We start from the raw sequence: 16889 nt of genomic DNA on the forward strand, positions 1-16889 counted from the left end.
GGCTCCCTCAGCCTGGGTAGTGTGCCGTGGTGTGTGTGTGTGTGTATGGTGTGTGTATGGTGTGTGTGTGTGGGGTGTGTATGAGTATGTATAGTGTGTGTGTGTGGTGTGTGTGATGGCTCCCTCAGCCTGGGTAGTGTGCCGTGGTGTGTGTGTGTGTGTGTATGGTGTGTGTATAGTGTGTGTGTGTGGGGTGTGTGATGGCTCCCTCAGCCTGGGTAGTGTGCCGTGGTGTGTGTGTGTGTGTGTATGGTGTGTGTATAGTGTGTGTGTGTGGGGTGTGTGATGGCTCCCTCAGCCTGACCCTGGTGTCTTCTCTGTGGGCTGCAGACGAGTCAGGGCCCACCAGGTCCAGCTGGAGAGGGGGGGAGGACCGGACCGCAGGTGAGACCCATGCAGCACCTGACCAGCTGTGCTACTATAACCACATGATGTCATCGATGCTCTGTGTTTGGGGAGTTCTGGGCCCGATAGGGGGAGGTGCTGTGTGTTGCTACGGGAGACTGTGGGGTGAGTGACGGCTGGCTTGTTTACCCAGGGGCCTCAGGGGGAACCTGGGGATCCAGGGACACCAGGACGACCTGGAGACATGGTCAGTACCCTGTCTGCCTGCCTGCCTGCCTGCCTGCCTGCCTGCCTGCCTGCCTGCCTGCCTGCCTGCCTGCCTGCCTGCCTGCCTGCCTGCCTGCCTGCCTGTCTGCCTGTCTGTCTGTCTGTCTGTCTGTCTGTCTGTCTGTCTGCCTGTCTGCCTGTCTGCCTGTCTGCCTGTCTGTCTGTCTGTCTGTCTGTCTGCCTGTCTGCCTGTCTGTCTGCCTGTCTGCCTGTCTGCCTGTCTGCCTGCCTGTCCTGTCTGTCTGTCTGTCTGTCTGTCTGTCTGTCTGCCTGTCTACCTGTCTGCCTGTCTACCTGCCTGTCTGTGTGTGTGACTGTATGTGTGTGTGACTGTGTGTGTGTGTTTGTGCATAACTGCACAACTCCCAATGATGTAACTATAGTTTTACTGGAAAACAACAAATGAAAAGTTTTATTGCTTTTATTAAGAGGTTCCATATTTGTGAGAGAATTTGAATGCCCTTTTTTCAAAGATTACTTTTTTGTCCCCATTTAAAAAGTGTTTATCCCAAGAAAACTTTGTATTTTCTTCTCTGTGGGTACCCCAGTGAAATATGAAACATGTCATTTATTCAACTTTGGATTGAATCTTTTGGTTTTAACAGATCGTAAAACGAAAAGTATTAAGCCTTTCAGTCTCTCCCTCGTCCCACTCAACCACACAAACAAAAACGCAAATCAAACGCTGGAGCTTCCCCTGCCCACGGTGGCAGTGTGGCTGGGGACAGAGCCTCTGGGGTCAGCCCCTTCGCTGGGTTTGTCCTGGAGAGTCAGCGTCCTCAGCTGAACTGACTGCTAACGTGCTGTGACTCTGAGGCACGACCCACACAGACCCACATCAGAGAGGCGTGAGGTCTGGGACAGCTGTAAACACCCCCCTCTCCCTCCCAACTCTCTACCCTCCAGTGTCTGGACTGGGGCATGCACGTGGCCGGTGAAATGTGTGTGTGCATGTTTGTGTGTGTGTTTCTGTGTACGCAAGTGCGTGCATGTGTGCTTGAGTGTGTGTGTGTGTGTGTGTGTGAAACATGCAGTACGCATCAATCTTGCTACGTTTTCATACCATGCCCAGTCTTCATAGAGGGAGATATCATGTCTCTTCCAGCCAATCACACGCTAGCATCTACACCTAGAGCCTTCGGGTCATTGGACCGTGGGTAAACACTCGCAAACCTGACCCAGGAACCAAGCCCGTCTCCCCCACTCCCTGGTCCCCTCTCCTCCACTCCCTGGTCCCCTCTCCCCCACCCCCCACCCCCTGGTCCCCTCTCCCCCACCCCCTGGTCCCCTCTCCTCCACCCCCTGGTCCCCTCTCCCCCACGCCCTGGTCCCCTCTCCCCCACCCCCTGGTCCCCTCTCCTCCACCCCCTGGTCCCCTCTCCCCACCCCCTGGTCCCCTCTCCCCCACGCCCTGGTCCCCTCTCCCCCCACAGCACGCAGCACAAGAAGCCCACACCTCGTTCATCCTCCTGGCCACCTTTAGAACGTATACAACCCATCACGCCCAGAGCCTACAGTTTAACACTCCACTCAGCCGAGAGACAGCCAGCAGGAGGGTTAGTGTTAGGTGGTGTTGTGTTGCAGGGTGACCATGGTGATGATGGTGGTGTTGTGTTGCAGGGTGACCGTGGTGATGGTGGTGATGGTGGTGTTGTGTTGCAGGGTGACCGTGGTGATGGTGGTGATGGTGGTGTTGTGTTGCAGGGTGACCGTGGAGACAGGGGAATAGCTGGCAAGGCGGGATTCCCTGGGAGAGATGGACAGAACGGAGAGGACGGCCATTCTGGCTCAACTGGCGTTCCTGGACCGCAGGTAGGGGTCAGAGGTCATAGGTCACCGGAGACTGATTATATTATAATAGTCAGTACACCATGACCTCGTCATTGCCATGTCTCATATCAGCTGTTGGGAATCGTAATGCCGGCCTGGAACGGATTCATTTAACCAATGATTTGACATATCCGAAGCGATGACAAGGGGGAGATTTGAACCGGCATCCTCTTAATCTTCAGTCAAATGCTCTCACCACTGAGCTTGGTTCATGTCTGGCTGAGTGGATGACGCTGTTGTTGTTGTCTTGTTTGGCCCAGGGCCCGCTGGGATACCGAGGAGATCCTGGATCCCAGGGCCAGAAGGGGGAAGAGGTGAGCTCTGGACCCAAGCATCCCTCACACTCATTCAAACATGGTCACGCGAGCCATTCAGCAAGAGATTTTTGACGGGGTTCGGATTTGGCCAAACCTTAGAAATTTTCCAACGAAACCGAACCCTACGCTTGCGCTACGCTGGTCGACATAATGATGCCGCCGTTGATTACGGGAAGGTGTTTACCTGTAGGTGGACCGTTCAATGCAGTAGGCTGAGAGAAAGTACCGATGGAACTTGTGAGCAGAAAAAGTGTCTCTTGTCTTCTTGTCTTTTTTACAGTAAAAAAAAAAAAAGAACAAAAAAAACGCTCTGCTGCGGACGTTGTTTACTTCATTAATGTGTTTACTGTGTTAATGGACTGAGGATGGGAGAAGGATTCGGTATTTGGTTTTGGGGATTTTTGGCCGAACCCCAAAACTCTGGATTGGGTGCATCCCTAGTAGAGTGTAGACAGGTCCTAACCCTGGCTCCTGGATATGTGCTGTCTGGAGGACTGGCTGCAGAGTGCAGAGTGCAGTCAGGACCATGCCCAGCCGTATCCTTACTGATGAGGACTGTTTCTCTGCTTCTGTTCCTCTGCGTCTGTTCCTCTGCGTCTGTTTCTCTGCTTCGTCTCAGGGTCACACTGGAGCCAAGGGCCCGCGAGGACACGCAGGAGAGCCCGGCGAGAAAGTACTGGAAAAAAGAAACTTTGATTTGTATTTATTTATATGTATTTCCTGAAAAAAACATTAGCATTTCCGTTTGCTCATTTTCTGCAAAGTCGTGTGAGTGCACTGCCGTTTAGTGGCTAAAGACGGTACTACAACAACTTAGGGCTCACTCTTAAAAAACTTGAATTATGTTTCCATCTGTAGGGCTCCAAGGGTTTACATGGACACCCTGGCCTTGTCGGCCCTCCGGTAAGTGTCTGTTTAGACCGTTAAGTGTGTTTCCTCGACACGTGTCGCCTCAAGCTGAGCTCAGCCCAGGCAGTCTTGATGGACTCACTTCTCTGCTGTGCTGTTTGTGTCCAGGGTCCTCAGGGCGTCCGAGGCAGGCTGGGCCCAGAGGGCACCCAGGGGCCAGAGGTGAGGAACACTGCCTCACTCTGGAGAAACCTTCACCCACGTAGATGTTGACCTCCCTGTGTGTTTGCGTGTGTGAAGCCCTCTGTGACATTGCTTGTGAGAGCTAAACAAACCAGGTTTGATTTGTTTCCGCAGGGGGAGAACGGGTTGGACGGTCCTCCAGGGCCACCGGGGGCAGTGGTGAGTTACAGCAGCCGCTTCATCGTCCAGCTCCATGTGAAGGAGGGACAAGCCCTGCCTTCTGTCAGTGTGTTTGAGTGTGTGTTTGGTTTGTCTTCAGGGAGTGTCTGGTTTCACTGGTCCTGTCGGCGCTCAGGGAGCGAACGGGTCTCAGGTGAGATGGTGATCATTCGTATGTCATTATATACAATGTACAGTGCCAGTCAAAATGGAAAATGTGTCCAAACTTTTGACTGGTACTGTATGTATTTCATGTAGATATAGACATAGTATATTCATGGGATGCACATATCATACATTTAGCAGACGCTCTTATCCTGAGAGACTTACAGTAAGTACAGGGACATTCCCCCTGAGGCAAGTAGGGTGAAGTGCCTTGCCCAAGGACACAACGTCACTTGGCATGGCCGGGAATTGAACCAACAACCTTCTGATTGATAGTCCGACTCCCTAACCGCTCAGCCATCTGATCCCACTAATCATACATCTCACATAGAGCAGTATAGAACTGGGTGAAGCCTCATTTGTGTTGTTGATAATATGAACATGTTGATAGTCCCCCTTCATCACCCATTACTTCCACTTTAGTGTCCATGTATTCCTGTAAAGTAGTGTCAGCCATCACTGTCCTCTTCCTAAGTCTGCGTGTCTAACCTGGTTCTGTCCACCAGGGGGAGCTGGGAGGGGCTGGAGGCGTTGGCCCCAGAGGGCCCAAGGTACACCTCTCTCCTCTCATTTCGTTAATAAGTTTGTTGATGTCTGAAGGGGAAAGCCTTTGATGAGATGAAGCAGTTATTTGGACCATAGTGCGACCAGAGCAGAGTGACGTCTTGTGTTTGATTCCCCAGGGGCCCCTTGGGCTGGAGGGATGCACTGGACCTCCAGGACCCAGAGGGACCCAGGTCAGTCAGACTCGTGCTGTACTTGAATCTCTGGGAAACCGTCGCCATCGCAATTTTCAAAAGTCATTTTGAACCAGGAAGTGGCTGAGGACAAAGGTGACGTGTAGTGTGTTTGTGTGTTGACAGGGACTGACTGGGCTGGGCGGACTTCCTGGTCCTAAAGGTGACCCTGTAAGTGTCCCCCCTCCCCCCCTCCTCACTCTCTCATAAAGTTCATGAACTCGTCTCTTGTAAACCCTGGCTTTTAAAGAACATATGGGGTGACTTGTTGGTCTCTGGTTACTGAAGACATGTAGGTGCTGTATATCTAGTATCTCTCTCTCCTAATTCTTTCATCAAGTGCATGCAGATAAGTTACTCCTAATGTATTTTTCGGGTTGAGTTAAACCAGTGTCGGTATGCTTGATGCTGAAGACATTCAAAGATGTTTCCCCTGTCTCACTCCTGTCTCACCCCTCTCTCACCCCTCTCTCTCATCCTCTCTCATCCTCTCTCACCCCTCTCTCATCCTCTCTCATCCTCTCTCATCCTCTCTCATCCTCTCTCATCCTCTCTCATCCTCTCTCACCCCTCTCTCATCCTCTCTCACTCCTCTCTCATCCTCTCTCATCCTCTCTCACCACTCCTGTGGTGACCACCTCTTCTGACCGTGCACCCCAGGGGTCCTCAGGGCCTAAGGGAGTCCGAGGGGAGCCGGGGTTTGAGGGCCCAATGGTGAGTAACCAAACTGTTCAAAAGGGTCACAGTTAGCAGACAAGAATTGTAAAAATAAATCATGTTAATTGTAAAACACGAGCAGCGGTTCGGGAGCCAGTAAAGATCAGGAATAGTTTTAAATATAAAGTGTAGGAGTGGCGATGGATAAGTCCATTACACAGTAGTGATGTACATCAGACTGTGGTGGTGTTCATCAGACTGTGGTGGTCTACATCAGACTGTGGTGGTCTATATCAGACTGTGGTGGTCTACATCAGACTGTGGTGGTCTATATCAGACTGTGGTGGTCTACATCAGACTGTGGTGGTCTACATCAGACTGTGGTGGTGTTCATCAGACTGTGGTGGTCTATATCAGACTGTGGTGGTGTTCATCAGACTGTGGTGGTCTACATCAGACTGTGGTGGTGTTCATCAGACTGTGGTGGTGTTCATTAGACTGTGGTGGTGTTCATCAGACTGTGGTGGTCTACGTCAGACTGTGGTGGTGTTCATCAGACTGTGGTGGTCTACATCAGACTGTGGTGGTGTTCATCAGACTGTGGTGGTCTACATCAGACTGTGGTGGTGGCCCTCTGCCTGGGTCCTAGCCCCCAGCCCTGGGTGTCACCTGATCCGTCTCTGCTCCTCCTCACAGCTGATGAGAGACCCTGGGAAGAGGGTCATGAGGGGGAAAGTGGCCCTGGGTCACTTTGAAGTAGGAATGACGACAGTATCTACTAAATCTGACTGTTGGAGGAACTGTAAACCAGCAGCTGGTGTGCATGTGTGCTTCAGCATGGCTTTTAGTGACGGCTCCAGTCCACGATCAGCGTAACTATAGATATACTACATGTATAATGTTTAGTGCAGCGCTGTTCAGCCTTCAGAACAACAGGACACTCAGGAATCCTTCCTCTGTCCCTGATTGTCGCAGGCGATGGTCAGTTTAACAAAGCTGTATTTAGGTTGTTTTCATATATGTCATATATTCATAGTTTTGGAAATTAAATTGTGATTTTTAGGCTACTCCAACAGCGCAGACAAAGTCAAAGAATACAAGCTCTAAAATGAAACATATAGTACTTTATGTTGTACTGTACAGTCTACAGACCAACCAGACACTAAGTACAACAACCTCACAAATCCCTTCTCTGTTCCTGATTGGTTCCAGGGTGTTCCGGGAACAAGAGGACCAATGGGGTTTCTCGGCATCCCTGTAAGTAACAGGCTTCCCAAGTCTGACCAATGTAATCCCTGGTCTGAACCCCCCCCCCCCCCCCCCTCTCTCTCTCTCTCTCTCTCTCTCTCTCTCTCTCTCTCTCTCTCTCTCTCTCTCTCTCTCTCACTTGACCTTGACCTGTAAAACCTTGACCTGTTGACCCCTGACCTTTCCCCAGGGCAACAGAGGTCCTCACGGAGACCAAGGTGACCCTGGACCAAAGGGAGACAGGGTAAGAGTCCCATGCGTGCGCCGTAGTCCTGAAATCCATCTTTGCCCCTTTCCCTGTTGATTTACAAGACACGAATGTTACCTAACAAACTGTCCTGTCCTTACTGCTTACCACCCCCCACACCCGCCCCTTCCAGGGGTTTGATGGGGCGTCTGGTATTCGGGGTCGTCAAGGAGAGAGTGGTTCTGCCGGCTTCCCTGGGTTCCCAGGGTTCAAAGGTCAACCCGGCATCAAAGGCTTGGAGGTGTGCTGACTCTACCTGCAGTGACACAGCGCTTCCTCAGTCGCTGGATGGTCAGCCCACCCTGCTCATCGTCTCCTGTGTGTGTGATTCCTTTCCTGGCACAGGGGGAGATCGGAGACACCGGCCCTCAAGGGAGACTGGGCAGAGAGGGGTTAAAGGTCAGCTGCCATTCTGTTTTTAAAACGTCAAACGTATTTTCAAGTTCGATGAAGCTCACTTGAGCTATCAGCATGCATGCTACAGTACCTTGATCTCAAATCAATCTCACCCAGCTCAGAGAGATGGAGAGAGAGCTGTAGATTCCAAACCCGATTAAATATTCTCATGAATAACTAATAACATGTACAAATATAATAAGAATAAGTCATTCTAATAAATATCTCATTTTGAAGGGACACAGAGGACTGGACGGACGGAGTGGAAAACTAGGACCCAGAGGAACCAAGGTAAGACTCTACTGGACTCTACTGAACTCTACTGGACTCTACTGGACTCTACTGAACTCTACTGGACTCTACTGGACTCTACTGGACTCTACTGAACTCTACTGGACTCTACTGGACTCTACTGAACTCTACTGAACTCTACTGGACTCTACTGGACTCTACTGGACTCTACCGGACTCTACCGGACTCTACCGGACTCTACTGGACTCTACTGGACTATGCTGTGCACTGTGACAGTGAACTATACTTCTTGCTGTGGGTGTGGCTGTGTTCCTGTGGGTGTGGCTCTGTAGTAACGGCAGCTTCTCCTCTCCTCAGGGCCGCTCTGGACAGAGAGGTCCCGCTGGTCAACCTGGTCCTCCAGTGAGTACTCTGTCGTCCTGGTGATCAGGGAGCGCATCGCTACATCGCTGTTTTAGACAGATTTACCTGAACTAAGCTTTTACAGCAACAGATGCTGTTTCTCCATCATTGATCCAATGCCACAGTATAAATATTACATTCTGAAAAGAGTTGTAGCAATGTTTGTGTGTGTGTGTGCTCTTGTCTCTGACAGGGTTTACCAGGGCCTGCTGGGACAGAGGGAGCAGAAGGAAAGCCTGGTACACAGGTTCCCATTCTATATCATATTTCCAAACCATGAACACACCCTTCCAGTCTTGAATGTCAGCGCGCTGTCGTCGACACCTCGTAGCACCTCCTCGCCTGCTGTCGTCGACACCTCGTAGCACCTCCTCGCCTGCTGTCGTCGACACCTCGTAGCACCTCCTCGCCTGCTGTCGCGCCTGGGCCCTCCTGCGTAGACTGACCTCACAGCTCGTGAAACATGTTTCAAACAGTTGCAGTTCGATTGGGTCGAACTGGATCTGAGTTTGGTTCTAAACGTATTCAACCTGCTCGTTGTTCGGACCTGTGTTGTTGCAGTTCCGGTTCTGGACAGCAGAGGGCAGTGTTGCGAGCGCTGTCGCTGAGAGGGCGCGCTGCATTCAAGCACGATCTCTATCACACACTGCAGATTTCCTGTTTCGCCTCCACACTCATCAACCTCCATTCGACTCTCGTCCACTTTGCCAGACAATAAACGTTGTTACATGACGGTAGCGTTGATTTATTTCAAGCTTCCTGCACGATGTTAAAGGTAGTGTGGTTGGACGTGCGGCTCCTCAGCCCACAGGTGACCCCCAGACGTGTCGTCACTGTGTGTGGCTCCACTGATAGTTTTTTCTTGTGTTTCTAGGGCTTCTCTGGAGCGGTGGGCATCGCCGGCAGTGAAGGGCCAGTGGTGAGACACTTCTAAGCAACATACATACCGCAGCCCTGTCGTCAGTCTTCCAGTGTTGGACCAGACTAGCACGCTGGTCAGTCTTCCAGTGTTGGACCAGACTAGCACGCTGTTCAGTCTTCCAATGTTGGACCAGACTAGCACGCTGGTCAGTCTTCCAGTGTTGGATCAGACTAGCACGCTGGTCAGTCTTCCAGTGTTGGACCAGACTAGCACGCTGGTCAGTCTTCCAGTTTTGGACCAGACTAGCACGCTGGTCAGTCTTCCAGTGTTGGACCAGACTAGCACGCTGGTCAGTCTTCCAGTGTTGGACCAGACTAGCACGCTGGTCAGTCTTCCAGTGTTGGACCAGACTAGCACGCTGGTCAGTCTTCCAGTGTTGGACCAGACTAGCACGCTGTTCAGTCTTCCAATGTTGGACCAGACTAGCACGCTGGTCAGTCTTCCAGTGTTGGATCAGACTAGCACGCTGTTCAGTCTTCCAGTGTTGGACCAGACTAGCACGCTGGTCAGTCTTCCAGTGTTGGACCAGACTAGCACGCTGGTCAGTCTTCCAGTGTTGGACCAGACTAGCACGCTGGTCAGTCTTCCAGTGTTGGACCAGACTAGCACGCTGGTCAGTCTTCCAGTGTTGGACCAGACTAGCACGCTGGTCAGTCTTCCAGTGTTGGACCAGACTAGCACGCTGGTCAGTCTTCCAGTGTTGGACCAGACTAGCACGCTGGTCAGTCTTCCAGTGTTGGACCAGACTAGCATGCTGGTCAGTCTTCCAGTGTTGGACCAGACTAGCACGCTGGTCAGTCTTCCAGTGTTGGACCAGACTAGCACGCTGTTCAGTCTTCCAATGTTGGACCAGACTAGCACGCTGGTCAGTCTTCCAGTGTTGGATCAGACTAGCACGCTGGTCAGTCTTCCAGTGTTGGACCAGACTAGCACGCTGGTCAGTCTTCCAGTGTTGGACCAGACTAGCACGCTGGTCAGTCTTCCAGTGTTGGACCAGACTAGCACGCTGGTCAGTCTTCCAGTGTTGGACCAGACTAGCACGCTGGTCAGTCTTCCAGTGTTGGACCAGACTAGCACGCTGGTCAGTCTTCCAGTGACTTGTAGTGCACCCTCAATGACATCACGGGCTCCTTCCCCTAAGCCCTGAGGCCAGGACGACAGCCCCCCCAGCTAATGAAAACACCTTATCACATTTTTACAAGTAACCCCCTCGGATTATATGATGCCGTTTTACGGTGTTCACGAGCAGCCAATCACAACAAACTCAGCTGAAGGCCAAATTTTAACAGGGCAGGAAAGTACCTGCTACCGTCTAGTTAACGGGATCAGGTGTGTCCCTAGGCTCGTTAACGGGTGTGCTGTGAACACGTGTGTGTGTGTGTGTGTGTGTGGGGGGGGGTTAGGAGTGTGTGGGGGGGAGTTAGGAGTGTGTGTGTGTGTGGGTAAGGAGTGTGTGTATGGGTTAGGAGTGTGTGTATGGGTTAGGAGTGTGTGTATGGGTTAGGAGTGTGTGTTTGTGGGTGTTTATGAGTGTGTGGGAGAGTTAGAAGTGTGTGTGGTTGGTCAGTGAAGCTATTGCATCAGCACACACACATGCAGTCCCCTCACAGGCTTGTCAACCGCTGAATATGAGGGATGTGAATTATATATTTTATGATGTGGATTAATGATGATGAAAAAGGATGACTGACCTGGTGACCTGGACAGTGTTCTGTGTTATGATCTAATAACACCACAGGGAGATAAAGGACATGAGGATAGGTTGATTATAATCATGTTTAGTGGAATTGTGTCCAGTGTTTACCTCAGGGTTATCTTCACATCTGCAGGTCTGTTACACAGACAGGGATGAGCTGTTGTGTATTAAAGTCAATCCATGGTTCATGATCCAACTGTGTTACCATGGTTACACCACTAAGAGGTTTCATTAACAAAAACGAACATATTACTCAAGCTAAAGAACTCTTTAAACGTCATAATCCAGTAGTCCTATTACTGCGCACGGTACATTTGATCCAATTTACTCATAATTGCTAACAAATTAATCAGACGATTGAGCAACAATTTACCCTAAATTAATCCACTCAGTTGTTTATGGAATCAACCACCAGTGATGCATTATTGTGTTGCGTCATCAATTCCCATTAGTGATGTATTTGCATTGTAAAGTTCCCAGCGACTCTGCTCTCACAGGCAGTAGACTAGCTACAACTCTCTCAGGTTTGTCACAGGCAGTAGACTAGCTACAACTCTCTCAGGTTTGTCACAGGCAGTAGACTAGCTACAACTCTCTCAGGTTTGTCACAGACAGTAGGACTAGCTACAACTCTCTCAGGTTTGTCACAGGCAGTAGGACTAGCTACAACTCTCTCAGGTTTCTCACAGGCAGTAGACTAGCTACAACTCTCTCAGGTTTGTCACAGGCAGTAGGCCTAGCTACAACTCTCAGGTTTGTCACAGGCAGTAGGACTAGCTACAACTGTCTCAGGTTTGTCACAGGCAGTAGGACTAGCTACAACTGTCTCAGGTTTGTCACAGGCAGTAGGACTAGCTACAACTCTCTCAGGTTTGTCACAGGCAGTAGGACTAGCTACAACTCTCTCAGGTTTGTCACAGGCAGTAGGACTAGCTACAACTCTCTCAGGTTTGTCAGTTCTTGTCTTCCTTCACTGCAGCCATGTTTACCTCTGGTGATCTGCTCCTCCTCTCCTCCTCTCCTCCTCTCCTCCGCTCCTCCTCTCCTCCTCTCCTCCGTTCCTCCGTTCCTCCGCTCCTCCGCTCCTCCGCTCCTCCGCTCCTCCTCTCCTCCGCTCCTCCTCTCCTCCTCTCCTCCGCTCCTCCTCTCCTCCTCTCCTCCTCTCCTCCGCTCCTCCTCTCCTCCGCTCCTCCGCTCTTCCTCTCCTCCGCTCCTCCTCTCCTCTGCTCCTCCTCTCCTCCTCCTCTCCTCTCCTCCGCTCCTCCTCTCCTCCTCTCCTCCGTTCCTCCGTTCCTCCGCTCCTCCGCTCCTCCGCTCCTCCGCTCCTCCTCTCCTCCGCTCCTCCTCTCCTCCTCTCCTCCGCTCCTCCTCTCCTCCTCTCCTCCTTTCCTCCGCTCCTCCTCTCCTCCGCTCCTCCGCTCTTCCTCTCCTCCGCTCCTCCTCTCCTCTGCTCCTCCTCTCCTCCTCCTCTCCTCTCCTCCGCTCCTCCTCTCCTCTTCTCCTCTGCTCCTCTGCTCCTCCACTCCTCCTCTCCTCCGCTCCTCCGCTCCTCCTCTCCTCTGCTCCTCTTCTCCTCTGCTCCTCCTCTCCTCCGCTCCTCTGCTCCTCCGCTCCTCCTCTCCTCTGCTCCTCCGCTCCTCCTCTCCTCTGCTCCTCCTCCTATCCCCTCTCCTCTGCTCCTCCTCTCCTCCGCACCTCGTCTCCTCCTCTCCTCCTCTCCTCTGCTCCTCCTCTCCTCTGCTCCTCCAGGGGTTCCAGGGCATTGCTGGAGCACCAGGTCCGGACGGACCCCCAGGACAGCCGGTAAGACATGTCATCCATCTGTCACTGAAGGGTATTTAAAGCAGTTAATCACAGTGTAAGCAGGGCTAGGGCCCCTCATCACAGTGTAAACAGGGCTAGGGCCCCTCATCACAGTGTAAACAGGCCTAGGGCCCCTCATCACAGTGTTAACAGGCCTAGGGCCCCTCAACACAGTGTAAACAGGCCTAGGGGCCCCTCATCACAGTGTAAACAGGCCTAGGGCCCCTCATCACAGTGTAAGCAGGGCTAGGGCCCCTCATCACAGAGTAAACAGGCCTAGGGCCCCTCATCACAGTGTAAACAGGCCTAGGGCCCCTCATCACAGTGTAAGCAAGGCTAGGGCCCCTCATCACAGTGTAAGCAGGGCTAGGGCCCCTCATCACAGTGTAAACAGGGCTAGGGCCCCTCATCACAGAGTAAACAGGCCTAGGGCCCCTCATCACAGTGTAAACAGGGCCAGGGCCCCTCATCACAGTGAGAGTGAATGCTGTCTCTCTGGCAGGGTCTACCTGGGCAACTGGGGCCACAGGGCCCCCCTGGCCCACCTGGAGACAGGGTGAGTCCCACACTGCGCTTTTTGTACAGTACATGTTGATAATAGTGTATCATTATATATGTATACGTGTGTTTGTGTCTATGCTTATGTGTGTACGTGCGTGTCTGTGTGTTTGTATGTGCATACGTGGGTGTGTGTGTGCTTTGCTGCGTCTTCTTCCTCCAGGGCTTCACTGGAAAGCCAGGCTTGGAGGGCTCCCAGGGGCCAGTAGGCATGTATGTAAGTGAAGCTCGTGACGGCCGTACATGTCCCTCCACCTCTGCTCACGCAGCAGAGTGTGTGTTCCTGTTTGTCTTGTAATCGCTGCAATGTGAGGACACTCGAGGTCCGTCAACACACACGTCACACGCATATGAAAGCGTGGCGTGTTGCCCCTGTCTCACGTGCTGCTGCTCTCTCCTTCAGGGTCTCCCAGGAAACGTGGGAATGCGCGGGACATCAGGTCACATGGGTGAAAGGGTGAGGCCCCTCCTTCTTTAGGACCTACTCTACACTCGTGCTCTGTGATGACCCAAATACACACAGAGGCAACTGTGTCGTAAGACGTTCAAATGGTCTAAACGTGGTGGTGTTTGAGTCTTGTGTGTTTTACGGTTGTTTGATGACATCACATGCTTGATGACATCACATCACCACATGTTTGCTGACACCACATGCTTGATGACATCACATGACATCACATGCTTGATGACATCACATCACCACATGTTTGCTGACACCACATGCTTGATGACATCACATGACATCACATGCTTGATGACATCACATCACCACATGGTTGATGACATCACGTGACATCCCGTCTGATGACATCACGTGACATCACATGCTTGATGACATCACATCACCACATGGTTGATGACATCACGTGACATCCCGTCTGATGACATCACGTGACATCACATGCTTGATGACATCACATCACCACATGGTTGATGACATCACGTGACATCCCGTCTGATGACATCACGTGACATCACATGCTTGATGACATCACATCACCACATGGTTGATGACATCACGTGACATCACGTCTGATGACATCACGTGACATCCCGTCTGGTGTGTGTTGCAGGGTGAGACGGGGCTCAGAGGCCTCCCAGGCCCAGCAGGGAAGCCAGGGCCTCCAGTAAGTAGCCGCAGTGCTCATGGAGCTTCACCAGACTGTTGAGGATGTTGACCTTGAGATCATTATAAGAAGAAGAAGATGACTTTATTTATATAGCACATTGCCTTACCATGTCGATTTCATTGCTCTGTATTTGAATGTGTTAATTGTTAAACTGAGATGTTATTGTTGGACTGGGTGTGATCATGCTGTAATGGACCGCTTCCTCAGCACACCAGCTGGCCGTGTGTGTGTGTGTGTGTGTGTGTGTGTGTGTACTAGTGGCTCGTCTGTGGGTGACCTGTCTGTGTTTTTCAGGGTGTGCCAGGTTCACCTGGAGAGAGAGGGCCCTCGGGACCTCAGGTGAGAAATCAACTCAAAAGAACTACATTTCCCAGAAACACTCCCTCCACAGGGAACAAACACAGGAACAGATTCCATTGTCTGTGGTAGCGTGCACAGCATGTGCATCTGTTGCTGACCCTGGCTTGTTTTCCTCCCAGGGTCGGCATGGAGATCTGGGATCCAAAGGGATCGACGGCCCTCCTGTGAGTGATAACACTTGTCAGTCTGAACACTGTCCTCTCAGCAGCGCCATGAGGTGATAGATGACCTGTATGTGGATGGATAATATGTGTGTGTTTTTCCAGGGCCCTCCAGGCCTTGCGGGACCAGATGGGAGCTTGGGGAAGCCGGGGCCCAGGGGAGGGAGAGGCCCCCTGGGGGCACCAGGCGCAGACGGCCCCTCTGGAACTCTGGTGAGTGGGAGCTGTTTTTCAACATTGTGCGGCACCTGCATACCACCAACGTTTAGGAAAAGATTCTGTCGTAATCGTTCCAATACCGACTAGTCTATCTTTATTTGATCTGTGCCTTGAGCTGTGAGACGCTGTTTTCCAGGGCATGCAAGGAGCCGATGGATTACATGGACCAGCGGGGGAGAGAGGAGACCTGGTTAGTACATACGATCCATACGATACTGTAGGAGACATGGTGATAGATGATCTACATTATCATGAAGGAGACATGGTGATAGATGAACTACATTATCATGAAGGAGACATGGTGATAGATGATCTACATTATCATGAAGGAGACATGGTGAAAGATGATCTACATTATCATGAAGGAGACATACTAACTAATCCCTGATTCCCGGTCGCTGTCTTGGTTCGTCTCCCAGGGGATGCTAGGCTCTGCAGGGGACATGGGGCCCCCTGGGCTGGATGGACAGCAGGTGGGTCCAGTAGAACGCCCTCCATCCACACAGTCGGGTTCCTCACAGGAACCTGTCATCTTTTAAAGGTCATGTCAGGGTGGTGTTGACGGTTCTCTTGTGGCTTCAGGGAGTCCCGGGACTGACAGGTGTGGAGGGCCCGGCAGGAGGAAAGGGAGATCAGGTAGGTTTGTTTGTTTAACCTGTATGTCACTGGGCATGTTCAGGGACAAGTCCTTACTTATGAAAACGATCTGGGAAGAAGCAAGAGCAGGGAACCCTGCTGTCGTCGGGAGTTTTGATGAAACGTAAACAAAGATCACCTTGGTCGGTGATGCTGTCCTCCATGAGGATCAGACTGCCGTTCCTTGACTGGAAATGCGGCTGTAACTACGTCACTTCTGATCCTCTTATCTCCTGCTCCACTTTCTAAACGCACCATTTGTTCTGTCACTTTGGATTTAAAGCACCTCCTTAATGAATAAATGATTTATAATGATTTAATGGTGGCTTTACGGTTGCTGCTACCGGTGTCTCAGAACTCCCTGTCCTTCTGCCTTGTGACAGGGGGACCTTGGGTCGTGTGGGAAACTCGGCCCCCCGGGGGTGGCAGGAGAGAGGGGGCTGCAGGGCCCCCCGGGGCCTCTGGGGCCCCCCGGACCCCTAGGCAAGGAGGTAGGAGACAAGACAGCACTCTTTTGATCCCCCAGGAAGGAAACTGTGGGTGTCACAGGAGCAGGAACAGAGATAGGAAAATAAGGAATGAAACGAAGCAACGACTATGAACACATAAATAAAAGACATGTCATGTATAGTATAATAATAATATGATCACAACAAACAAGTGAACATACAAATATTATGTTGTGGCCTGGTAGCGAACGATTCACACTTCCATAACTCTGTAGACGCGAAACATTCTCATGTCCACTCTCGTTGCCAGGGTAACGTTGGTCACCCTGGAGACGCTGGAAACTCAGGACCCAAAGGGGAGAAGGTAAACTATCCCTCTGTCCTGCCTCTGCTGCAGTCCCATACCATACTGCACTGCCTCTACTGACTCTACTGCAGTATCATACTGCACTATCATGGTAGAGGCTTCCTCCATGTATTCACGCACTGGGATAATATAGATAGGCCTGTGATGTGTGTGTGTGTGTGTGTGTGTGTGCAGGGGGAAGTGGGACCGCTGGGGTTCACCGGCCTGGAGGGGCCCTGGGGGGCCGTCGGGGACAAAGGAGAGAGGGGGACCAAGGGAGAGAAAGGTCACATGGGTCTGATGGTAGGTGTGAAACTCCCATCAGAACTGGACTGTTCAGTGAATCACACAGGAGCCTGTTTGACAGGTTGTTATTGTTGATAAGAATGTTCCTCACTGGTCTGGATTCCGATTGGGCCTGGGCCCTTCGCTGCATTCCACCCTCTCACTCACACACCTGTTTCTGTTCCCCCCATCATGATACTTCACCGTGAG

At 51.7% G+C, this 16889-nt stretch overlaps 2 long non-coding RNA genes across 2 annotated transcripts; both read left to right on the forward strand.

The window, feature by feature from the left end:
- The first annotated feature begins 2315 nt into the window (after positions 1 to 2315).
- Positions 2316 to 3424, forward strand: LOC146237045 (uncharacterized). Its single transcript, XR_014740901.1, has 3 exons — positions 2316 to 2424; positions 2703 to 2756; positions 3379 to 3424. It is a non-coding gene; the product is annotated as an uncharacterized LOC146237045 (long non-coding RNA).
- Positions 3425 to 7012: 3588 nt separating this feature from the next.
- LOC146237046 (uncharacterized) lies at positions 7013 to 7751 on the forward strand. Its single transcript, XR_014740868.1, has 4 exons — positions 7013 to 7061; positions 7198 to 7305; positions 7410 to 7463; positions 7698 to 7751. It is a non-coding gene; the product is annotated as an uncharacterized LOC146237046 (long non-coding RNA).
- Positions 7752 to 16889: the final 9138 nt, after the last annotated feature.

This window comes from Hypomesus nipponensis, chromosome 22, assembly GCF_054491055.1.
Source record: "Hypomesus nipponensis isolate SF chromosome 22, ASM5449105v1, whole genome shotgun sequence".
Classification (NCBI taxonomy): Eukaryota; Metazoa; Chordata; class Actinopteri; order Osmeriformes; family Osmeridae; genus Hypomesus; species Hypomesus nipponensis.